We start from the raw sequence: 11,802 nt of genomic DNA on the forward strand, positions 1-11,802 counted from the left end.
CTGCAAGATATACACTGGCTGGTGGAGTGGGAAAATACATGGCAGACAATGTGTAATGCAGGAATATGTGAGGTGATACATTTTGTAAGAAGAATAAGGAGAGACAACACAAAATAAACTGCTCTGAAGGAGCAGAGGGACCTGGGGGTATGTGAGTACAAATCATTGAGAGGCAGATTGAGAAAACAGTTCATAAGGCATTCAGAATACAACTGAGACACAGAATACAACAGAAAAGAAGTTTTGTTGAATACCAGTCTGACCACAACTGATACATTTGATTCAATTCTGGTCACCGCATCTCACAACAAAGTGAAGGCACTGGGCAGGGTCCAGTAAGGATGTGTGAGAATAGTTCCTGAGACTACAGTTACAAACAGGGCACTTGGTGATAGAGTGGTAAAGTATCCAAACCACAGGGTGACACACATTCCAATTAAATTGTAGAACAAGCTTAAGGTACTGCTTTGCCAGGATCTGCATCTAGCTGAATGCTTAGTGTACCTAACTTCTTATCGGTGCTTCCCCATTAGAATGTTTCTTCAAATAACCGCCTCTTCCAAACACAGACACATTCTTTCCTCGTTCTCCATCACCCCCACCTTGGAACTCCTTTCAGCACTTACCATGTAACTGTGTACTATCTTCCCTCTGCCTCCCCTCTATCAACATGGCCTCCAAACAGTACTTTTCTCAATTTGGAATATTTATTCAATCTTCATACTTTGGTCTTCTTTGCAATTTAGAACCTCTATGGACACCATTAAGTGCGCAAAAAACAATCTGGAGGCTTGGGAACATGTCACTTTAATTCTCCATCTCACTCCTGCTACGACCATTGCTTTCACAGGTTCTCAACAGTTCCACTGAGGGTCAGTAACCTGATCTGATCTTTCTCCTGGTGCAACGTCGTATCCTGAACCCCAGAGGTGCACAATGTCACTTTTCCAACTGAACTTTTATTGTATTAGTGTTGATCTAAAACACGAGCTCAAGATTTTCCCTCCAAAGATGTTGATGGTCTGCTTCCTGAATACTTTTAAGAAATAAGAACATATCTAGCTGTGTCTCCTCTGTCTTCCCACCTTTCCACTGGGGCCGGAACTGTAGCATAGTGGTTTGCGCAATGCTATTACAGCGCTAGTGACCCAGGTTCAGTTCCTGCCACTGTCTGTAAGGAGTTTGTACGTTCTCCCCGTGACTGAATGGGTTTCCTCCAGGTGCTGCAGTTACCTCCCATATTCCAAAGACGTACGACTGAGTGATTGGTCACATGGGTATAATTAGGCAGTGTGGGCTTGTTGGGCTAGAACATTACCATACCACATCTCTAAATAAATAAGACCATGGTCGATCTGCACCTCAGTGCCATTTTCCTGCTCTATCCTAAATGACAAGAGAGGTGGTGAAAGCAGTTAAGAAGGCACACACAACTGTGGGCTTTTATTGATAGGGGTGTGGAGTACAACTGCTAGGAAGCGATGGTGAACTTGTCTGGTCTCCAACAGAGCATTGTGTTCAATTTTGATTGCCACATTAGAGGAAAGACTGAGAACATGAGTGAGATGGAGAGATTTACAAGAATGGTTCCTGGGATGAGGAATTACAGTTTCAGAATTAGAATCAGATTTATCATCACTGACATATAGCTTAAAATTTATTGATTTGTGACAGCACTACTGTGCAAAGACACAAAGGGATAACAAGGAGGGTTCAGAGACTGTTCAGAAATCTGATGGAGGAAGGAAAGATGCAACTCCTAAAATGTTGAGTGTGGGTCTTCAGGCTCCCGTACCTCCTCCCTGATTGTAGTAATGAGAAGAGGGCATGTCCCGGATGGCGAGGGGCTTTAATGATGGAAGTCGCCTTCTTAAGGCACTACCTTTTGATAATATCATCAGTGGTGGGGATGGTTGTACTCATGATGGATCTGGCTGAGTCTATAACCTTCTACAGCCTCTTTCAATCTTCTGCATTGGAGGCTCCATACCAGACAAAGATGCAACCAGTCAAAAGCGTTCTCCAGAGTACAACTGTAGAAATTTGCTAGTGTCTTTGGTGACGTAGCAAATCTCTTCAGTCCTAATGAAACACAGCCATTGGCGTGCCTTCTTTGTGACTGCATGAATATGTTGGGCACAGGATAGTTCCTGAGACGTTGACACCCAGGAACTTGAAGCTGCTCACGTTTTCCACTGCTGACTCATCAATGACGACTGGTGTGTGTTCTCCTAACTTCCCTTTCCTAAAAATCACAACCTGTTCTTTGGTTTTGCTGATGTTGAGTGTGCTGTTGCTGTTGCAACACCACTCAATCAGCTGATTTGCTTTGCTCTTGTACACCTCCTCATTGCCATCTGAGATTCTGTCAATTTCAGAAGTGTCTTCAGTAAATTTATGATGGCATTTCAGCTGTGTTTAGCCATAAAGTCATGAGTGCACAAAGAGTAGGACAGTGGGCTAAGCACTTAAGCAGAAAACCTTGAGGTGCTCCTGCGTCAATTGTCAATGAGGAAATTATTATTACTGATACATACTGATTTTGGTCTTTCAATAAGGAAGTCGAGGATCTAATTGCAGAGACCCATGCTTTGAAGCTTGGTTGTTCGTACTGAGGGAGACAGATTCAAGGATGAGGGCTGGTCCTGAGGACTGAGAGAGACTGAGACTGCTTTCATTGAAGAGAATGTAGAAGGGAGATACGACAGAAACAGTGAAATAATGAAACGTCTGGACAGAATGGATACTGGGAGGCTGTTCCCTTGGATGGAGGGATTGAGGATCAAAGGTCACAAGTACAATACAGGAGGAACAAGTTAATTGTGATTATTAGGAAACACATGGATGCATTGCCTGCATACAGATAGAAGCAGGTTTCATTGTACCTGTCAAGAGGGAAGCAGATAACTATATGATGGAGAAAAGAGTTGCAATACTATGGAGAAGGAATCATGGGTTGCCCTGATACAGAGCTGAAACAGGAGCAATTGGACATGTCCTACTATACAGGAACTACAATTTTATGCCTTGATTCCCTTAATATCCAGAAATATATTGAACAATGAAATGAATGAACTCCACAATAATACTCTGCAACCCTCTGGGGAAAGAATTTCAAAGATCCATCTGCCTGTGATGAAGAAATCTCTTCTCACCTCAATCCTAAATGACTTAACCCTCATTCTGAGGCTGTGACCACTACTCCCAGGACCTTCAGCTTGGGAAATACACTCCCTACATCCGGCCTGTCAAGCTTTGTAAGCTTTCGTCTATAGGCCTAGTCAACTTAACCTCTGGGGTAAAGATAAGGCTAACCACCATCCCGAACCTGTCTAATGAATCTTTGTAGCACTGGCTGGAATCATGCTTGGCACAAAGGAAGGTGCTAAAGTTGCTGGAAATCTGAATTAACACACACAAAATACTGGTGAAACTTAGTAGGTCAGGTACAGATACTGCCTGACCTGCTGAGCTCCACAAAGCAAGATAGCTGTAGTGGTTGGAAGCCAATCGTTACAGTGACAAGACATCTCTGAAGGAGTTCCTCATGGTAATACCCTACCCCTTCACCAATGTCCTTCCTTCAACTGTAAGGTCAGAAGTAGCGATAATCACTGATGGCTAAGAATCACAACTCCTCAGATAATGAAGCAATCCACAACCAAATGCAGCAGGAGCTGACATGCCCAGGCCTGGGCTGAAAGTTGGCACGCAACATTCTTAGCACACAAGTGCAGGACAATGATGCGATCCAACATGAGAAAATCCAGCAATCATCCCCTGGCATTCAATGGCATTACCATCACTGAATCTCCCTTTATCAATGTCCTGGGGTTACCATTCACCAGAAGCTGAGCTGCAGTAGCTCTGCACACAATGTGGCTACAAGAGCAGGTGAGGTATTAGGAATTCGTTCAGTTAGCTCCCTAAAACCTATCCAGCATTTACAAGGCTTAAGTCAGAAGTACGATGGAAAGCTCTCCACTTACAGATGAGTGCAGATTCAATAACTCTCAAGAAGTTTGATACCATACAGACACAGTGGCCCACAAAAGGCACCCCATGCACAACCATTCACTCATTCTACTGCCGTTGCACAGTAGCAGCATTTTGTACAATGCACTGCAGCAAATCACCAAGAGTCCAAACCCAAAACCTCAATGAGAACAAGGGCAGTGAAAGCAGGAACACCACCATCTGGAAGCTGCTTCCAAGCCACACACCATCCTGACCTAGAAAGACATCATTGTTCCTTTAGCATCACTGGGTCAAGATCCTGGAACTCCCTCCCGAACAGCATTACCCACACCAAGGGCTGCAGTGGTTCAAGAAGGCAGCTCATCACAACCTTCATGAGGGCAACCAGGTTGGCTCAGCCTGTGAAGCCCACATTCCTTGCATGAATAACAAAAACAACTCCTTTTAATGCTAATATGTCCAATCTTTAATGTAAAGAAATCAAACCAGTATTTCAGGTGTGAGATGGCAAGTTTACTCCTGTACTCAAATCTTCTCACAATGGACTATAATGCTGAGGCTTCATAAGACACTCTTCAAGCTGCACTTGAAGTACTGTCAACAGATTTGGGTCCCATATCTCAGAAAGGATATGTTGTCATTGGAAAAAATCCAGAGGAGGTTCACGAGGATGATTCTAGAAACAAAGGGATTAATAGACGGAGCATTTGGCAGCTTCCTGTACTCACTGGAATTTAGAAGAATGCAAGGGGATCTCATTGAAACCTACTAAATGTTGAAAGAACTAGATAGGGAAGATGTGGAGAAGATGTTTCCTCTGGTGGAGGTATCCCTAACTAGAGGGCACAACCTCAAAATTGAGAGGCAACTGAGGTAAGCAGTAATTTTTTTTAGCCCCAGAGTAGTTAATCTGTGGAATGCTCTGCCACAGACTGCGGTGGTGGCCAAATCCGTGGGTATACTTAAGGTAGAAGTTGATAAGTGTCCTGATAGGTCAGGGCATCAAAGGATATGGCAAGAAGGCAGGGTTGTGTGGGATCTGGGATCAGCCATGATAGAATGGGGGAACAGACTCAATGGGCTGAATGGCCTAATTCTGTTCCTATGTCTTATGGTCTTATACTATATGCCCTCCCAATTGCTGCTGCATCTGTATCTTGCCATTCAGTAACTTACAAACAAGACTACCATGGTCCCTTTCAATATCAATATTACCTAATAACTTACCATTTAAAAAATAACTGCTTTCTGGTTTGTGCACCAATTTGGATAACTTAACATTTTTCAACATTATAAGTGTTGAACTGTGTTCTTGCCACTTTCTCAGTGTCTCTGTACTCCCCTGACACCTCTTTACAACTTCCTACAACCCACCCTATTTTATATCATCAGCAAATATGACATTTGGTCTCCTCATCCAGTTACTGATAAGAGATTGTGGACAGATTGGTCTGAGCAGCTGTACCTCCACTACTCAGTTAGTAAACCCGAGACTTATCCCCACTCTGCTTTCCGTCTGATAATCAATTATCAATCCATTTCAGTATCTCAAACAAGAGGGCATAAATTTAAGGTGAGAAGGAGGAGTTTTAGAGGAGATCGGAGGGTCAAGTTTTTTTGTTTACAAACAGATAGCAGGAGATGTCTAGAGCTTACTACCAGAGGAGATTGCAGATTCAGATGCAGCCACTATATTTAAATTATTAGGCAGATACAGTACAGATAAACAAGGCATAGAAGCAAACGTGTGGATGCTGGAATCTGGAACAAACAAAACACTGGAGGAACTCAGCATTTCAGGCAGCATCCATAGAGGGAGATGGACAGTTGATACTGAGAGCATTCTAACAAGTGCAAATAGGGTAAGTAGATGGGAAAAAAGGGTTGGCATGGATGCGGTGATCTGAAAGGCCAATTTCTGTGACTATATTTACCTCAGTTTAGTGTGTTCTAAACATATGGACCAAACTCCTGCACAGGAACTTTAGGGACAACCACCAAATACATGCCAATACACCACTGGTTCTCCCTTATCTGTTCTACTCTTCAAAGAACCATTAAACCTGATTTTCCCTTCATGGATCCCACTTATCTGTGCTCAGTTCCACAGCCATCAACGCCCTGCCAACTACCAACCTCCCCCATCCCTCTCATAGCTCCCAGTGCTGGGCCCGGACTGGCAGTGAACTGGTGGGTTCCCTGTAGCACAAAAACATGCCCCTGCCCACAACACCAGCACTCACCTTGTCCACACCTCCCTGTCAACAATACCCCTTCCAATTGCCTCCTCTCTGCCCACAACACCACCCTCATACCCTCCTTCTTTCCTACAGTGTCCCACGCCCCTTCCTCCCTGCCCCCTCTTCCTACCTACACCATCTTGCTGCCCCCTCCCACTCTGCTGATAACACTGGCTCTTCTGTCTGCTCCTGTCGGCCCGCCAACACTGGCACCACTGCTCCCTTCTCTCTGCACACATCACCTCCCCCCTTCCCCCTCTTTGCCCACAACACCTTCTCCCCCTGAAACCCCTCCTCTCTGCCCATGTCTCCCCACCCCTCCTCCCTCCCCACAACATCTCCCCTGCCCACAACACTGTCTCCCCTGAAACCCCTCCTCTGCCTACAATTCTCCCCCAAAACCCCCCCTCTGCCACATCTCCCCTGCCCCCTCCTCTGCCCACAACACTGCCTCCCCATCCTCTCCGCCCACAAGTCTCCCCGAAACCTTTCCTCTCTGCCCACACCTTCACCCACCGAAACCCTTCCTCTCTGCTCACACCTTCACCCACCGAAACCCTTCCTCTCTGCCCACACCTTCACTCACCGAAACGCTTCCTCTCTGCCCACATCTTCACCCACTGAAACCCTTCCTCTCTGCCCACACCTTCACCCACTGAAACTCTTCCTCTCTGCCCACACCTTCACTCACCGAAACGCTTCCTCTCTGCCCACATCTTCACCCACTGAAACCCTTCCTCTCTGCCCACACCTTCACCCACTGAAACTCTTCCTCTCTGCCCACACCTTCACTCACCGAAACGCTTCCTCTCTGCCCACATCTTCACCCACTGAAACCCTTCCTCTCTGCCCACACCTTCACCCACTGAAACCCTTCCTCTCTGCCCACACCTTCACTCACCGAAACGCTTCCTCTCTGCCCACATCTTCACCCACTGAAACCCTTCCTCTCTGCCCACATCTTCACCCACTGAAACCCTTCCTCTCTGTCCACACCTTCACCCACTGAAACCCTTCCTCTCTGCCCATACCTTCACTCACCGAAACGCTTCCTCTCTGCCCACATCTTCACCCACTGAAACCCTTCCTCTCTGCCCACACCTTCACCCACTGAAACTCTTCCTCTCTGCCCACATCTTCACCCACTGAAACCCTTCCTCTCTGCCCACACCTTCACTCACCGAAACGCTTCCTCTCTGCCCACATCTTCACCCACTGAAACCCTTCCTCTCTGCCCACACCTTCACCCACTGAAACCCTTCCTCTCTGCCCACACCTTCACCCACTGAAACCCTTCCTCTCTGCCTACACCTTCACCCACTGAAACTCTTCCTCTCTGCCCACAATACCGTCTCCCCTGCCCCCTCCTCTCTGCCCACAACCCCGCTGCTTCCCGAATCCGGTTCCTTCCTTCGCTCCAGGCACCAACCACATCGTCAGCCCGCGCCGAGCCTGGCCGGCAACAAGCTCGCACAGGCCGCTGCTCCGACGCTCGGGCTCGAATTCGAGCCTGCGCCTGCCCAGCCACCCGGCCGGCCGGCCGGCGGACGGGCGGCTGGAGAGCCGCTGACACGTTGGCCTAGCGCCGGCCACTGGAGTGGCGGCGCAAGCCGAGTCCCGCCCGCTGCCCAGCCCGATCCCCAGTGTTCTGGCCGCGGTACCTGATCCGCCGCTCTCCTCTACCGCTCCGAGCCGCAGCTCTGCTTCTCCTGCCGGCGGGCGGGCAGCGGTCCAGCGCTAGACCCACCCCCTCGGCCCCGCTCCAGGCCGGCCTCCCCTTCACTCCGAATCCATCTCCATCTTTTCCCGCACTTCCTATTCCCTCAACACTTATCAGTACCTCTACCCTCTACGTTCACCCCTCAACCCTCCTCAATTAACCCCACACTCTAACCTAATCCGCCTGCCCTCTTATCCTCACCCCTTCTCCATCAATCACCCTCCTCAACCTTTCCTCGCCTCCTTATTCCCATTATTCCCCATCCGATACCGCCACATCATCTCCACACACACCCTCTTCATTTCCTTTCACAACCACATCCCCATTCCCCTCATACCCTGATTCCTCAGGCCTCCTCATTCCCTCATCCCCAACCCACCCACATCCCTCCTCATTCCCCCATTCCACTCCATCCACACTCCTCCTCACTCCCCCAGCCCTCCCTACCCACATCCCTCCTCACTCTCCCAGCCCTCCCCACCCACAACCCTCCTCACTCCCCCAGCTCTCCCTACCCACATCCCTCCTCACTCCCTCCAGCCCTCCCCACCCACAACCCTCCTCACTCCCCCAGCTCTCCCTACCCACATCCCTCCTCACTCCCCCATTCCACTCCATCCACACTCCTCCTCACTCCCCCAGCCCTCCCTACCCACATCCCTCCTCACTCTCCCAGCCCTCCCCACCCACATCCCTCCTCACTCCCCCAGCTCTCCCTACCCACATCCCTCCTCACTCCCTCCAGCCCTCCCCACCCACAACCCTCCTCACTCCCCCAGCTCTCCCTACCCACATCCCTCCTCACTCCCTCCAGCCCTCCCCACCCACAACCCTCCTCACTCCCCCAGCTCTCCCTACCCACATCCCTCCTCACTCCCCCATTCCACTCCATCCACACTCCTCCTCACTCCCCCAGCCCTCCCTACCCACATCCCTCCTCACTCCCTCCAGCCCTCCCCACCCACATCCCTCCTCACTTCCCCAGCTCTCCCCACCCACATCCCTCCTCACTCCCCCAGCTCTCCCTACCCACAACCCTCCTCACTCCCCCAGCTCTCCCTACCCACATCCCTCCTCACTCCCTCCAGCCCTCCCCACCCACAACCCTCCTCACTCCCCCAGCTCTCCCTACCCACATCCCTCCTCACTCCCCCAGCTCTCCCTACCCACATCCCTCCTCACTCCCCCATTCCACTCCATCCACACTCCTCCTCACTCCCCCAGCCCTCCCTACCCACATCCCTCCTCACTCCCTCCAGCCCTCCCCACCCACATCCCTCCTCACTCCCTCCAGCCCTCCCCACCCACATCCCTCCTCACTCCCCCAGCTCTCCCTACCCACATCCCTCCTCACTCCCCCAGCTCTCCCTACCCACATCCCTCCTCACTCCCTCCAGCCCTCCCCACCCACATCCCTCCTCACTCCCTCCAGCCCTCCCCACCCACAACCCTCCTCACTTCCCCAGCTCTCCCCATCCCACCACTCACATCCCTCTTCATTTCCCCATCACCTCTATCACATTCTTCATCATTCCTCCCTCATCACCCATACCCATTCACCTTCTCAACTTCTAAATTCACTCACTCTCATCCAACCTCATGTTGGATTCTATAAGACATAGAAGCAGAATTAGGCCGTTTGGCCCATCGAGTCTGCTCTGCCACTACATTATGGCTGATTTATTATCCCTCTCAACTCCATTCCCCATAACCTTTGACACCCATATTAATCAAGAACCCATCAATCTCCACCTTATATATACCCAACGTATATTTGGGTCTGTGGCAATGAATTCCTGATTCACCACCCTCTGGTAAAATAAATTTTTCCTCATCTCTTTTCTCATCCCTCAAACGTTTCAAAAATGTTTCAAAGGTTCACTTATTATCAAAGTATACAACAACGAAATTCTTCTCCAGATAGCCATGAAACCAAGAAAGAAAAGAAAGTCAATACAATCATCAACCCCCAAATCCCTCCTCCCAGCACAAAAAAAAACAAACATAAATTAAACAGGCACATCAACCCCCAAATCACCACACACACACACACACACACACACACAAACACACACACACACACACACACACACACACACACACAAAACAACAACAACAACTGAGAAAGATGGGGTGTCCACAGTTCAAGTCCATATCCAAAACACAGAAACCTTCCTCACTTCCTTCATCCCTCTTCACTGCACCACATCCCTCTCACTTCCCTTCATGCCCCCTCACCTCTCATCATCCACCTTCATTCCCCTCTAATCTCCATCCCCTCTCAATCTCTTATCTGGTCATCACCCTCCTCATTCCCCCTCCTCTTCATCCCCATTTCCATTCCCTTTCCCCTCCCCATTTCCCTCACCTTACCCTTATTTCCTCTCTTCGCTCCACCTTTGACTCTTCCCACCACCTGGATTCACCTCCTTCAGCCTACCATGCAACTCCTTATCATCACCTCTTTCCTCATTCATATAATATTCTCCCTCCCCCGACACCCTGCCATTCTTCCAACTCCTCACTTTCTCTTTCCTTCACCAGCGGTCTACCTCCATCACTTCCTCTCTTGTTTAACCCCCTTACTTCTTACCACTCTCCCCTACTCGTGTCTTCTAGAAACCCCTGTCACCCTCAATGACCTCTCCTCCCACGCTCCTGACCTGCCCTCTTTGCTGCCCACTGCATTACCCTCTACATTCTACTGCCCTTCTCCACTTTGGGCACCAAAAACACCCTCCACCTCCAACTTCCCTTCGCCCATCCAACAATTCCTCTCTCTTCCTCCCCACCCACTTGTAGCCACTCTCCCTCTTCCTGCTTCCCATTCCCTACTCCCCTTTACCATTTCCTACATACCTTCCACTTAAATTCAACTCTAAATTTTCCTACCTGACCACCTGACTCTCCGCACCGGCAAACTCTCTGCCTCCTTTTCCATCTTGTCAGTCTCCCCCTTCCCTCCAACCATCCAGTTCCCTCATTCACTATCTCTCCTCCAGACCCTCTCTGTCTCCCACCCACACTCACATCCCCTCTCCCTAACACCTCCGCACACCTGCTTCCCTTCCTCTATTCACTTTCCCCCCTCCCTCCTGCACTAATGAGGATATCTTCACTCGGCACTTCTCAGGACTGTTCCCTTAACCTACGAACTCATTTTCAAGGACTCTTCATCTCATGTTCTTGATATTTATTACTTACTTATTTATTATTATTTCTATTTTACTCTTTTGTATTTACACAATTCTTTTGTCTTTTGTACATTGGTCGTCTGTCGATCCTGTTGGGCGCTGTCTTATGATGATCCTATTCTGTTTCTTGGATTTAGATTAGATTAGATTAGATTCAAATTTATTGTCATTGTGCCAAGTACAGGTACAAAGCCAATGAAATGCACTTAGTATCTGACCAGAAATGCAAAGAATAGTGTTATTTACAAAATTACTGTGAATAAAAAAAGTGCTACAGCACACAAATATAAAAGTACTGAGACAGTACAATATGGGTGCAATACTGCTTAGTGCTGTGATGTGAGGTTCAGCACGGTCACAGCCTCAGGGAAGAAACTCTTCCTGTGCCTGCCGGTGTGGGAGCGGAGGCTCCTGTAGCGCCTACCGGATGGGAGGAGAGTAAAAAGTCCATGGTTAGAGTGTGATTTACTGAGCATACCCACAAGAAAACAAATCTCAGGATTATATATGGTGACATATATCTACTTTGATAATAAATTTACTTTTTACTTTGTACTCCACCCCCACTCAACCTGCCCCTGCCTGAGAGGCCATTCCCCCTTTCCCAATAGTATCCAACCCAGTACGTTCAGCAGTTAATTTATACTGCTGACTAAAAACTTAACCCAAT

General features: G+C 48.7%; 1 protein-coding gene across 3 annotated transcripts in view; it reads right to left on the bottom strand.

Moving 5' to 3' along the window:
• LOC140186406 (discoidin domain-containing receptor 2-like) overlaps positions 1-8,011 on the bottom strand; it is a 118,355-nt gene extending 110,344 nt beyond the window's left edge. For 2 of the 3 annotated variants that reach the window (XM_072240647.1, XM_072240644.1), the window contains exon 1: positions 7,880-8,008. The gene's annotated coding sequence lies outside the window, so the exon portion shown is untranslated. Of the gene's footprint in view, positions 1-7,879 lie in introns of all 3 variants that reach the window. The other variant, XM_072240650.1, reaches the window with a different exon arrangement.
• Between the last annotated feature and the right edge of the window lie 3,791 nt (positions 8,012-11,802).

The sequence above is a fragment of the Mobula birostris genome, chromosome 22, assembly GCF_030028105.1.
Source record: "Mobula birostris isolate sMobBir1 chromosome 22, sMobBir1.hap1, whole genome shotgun sequence".
NCBI lineage: Eukaryota > Metazoa > Chordata > Chondrichthyes > Myliobatiformes > Myliobatidae > Mobula > Mobula birostris.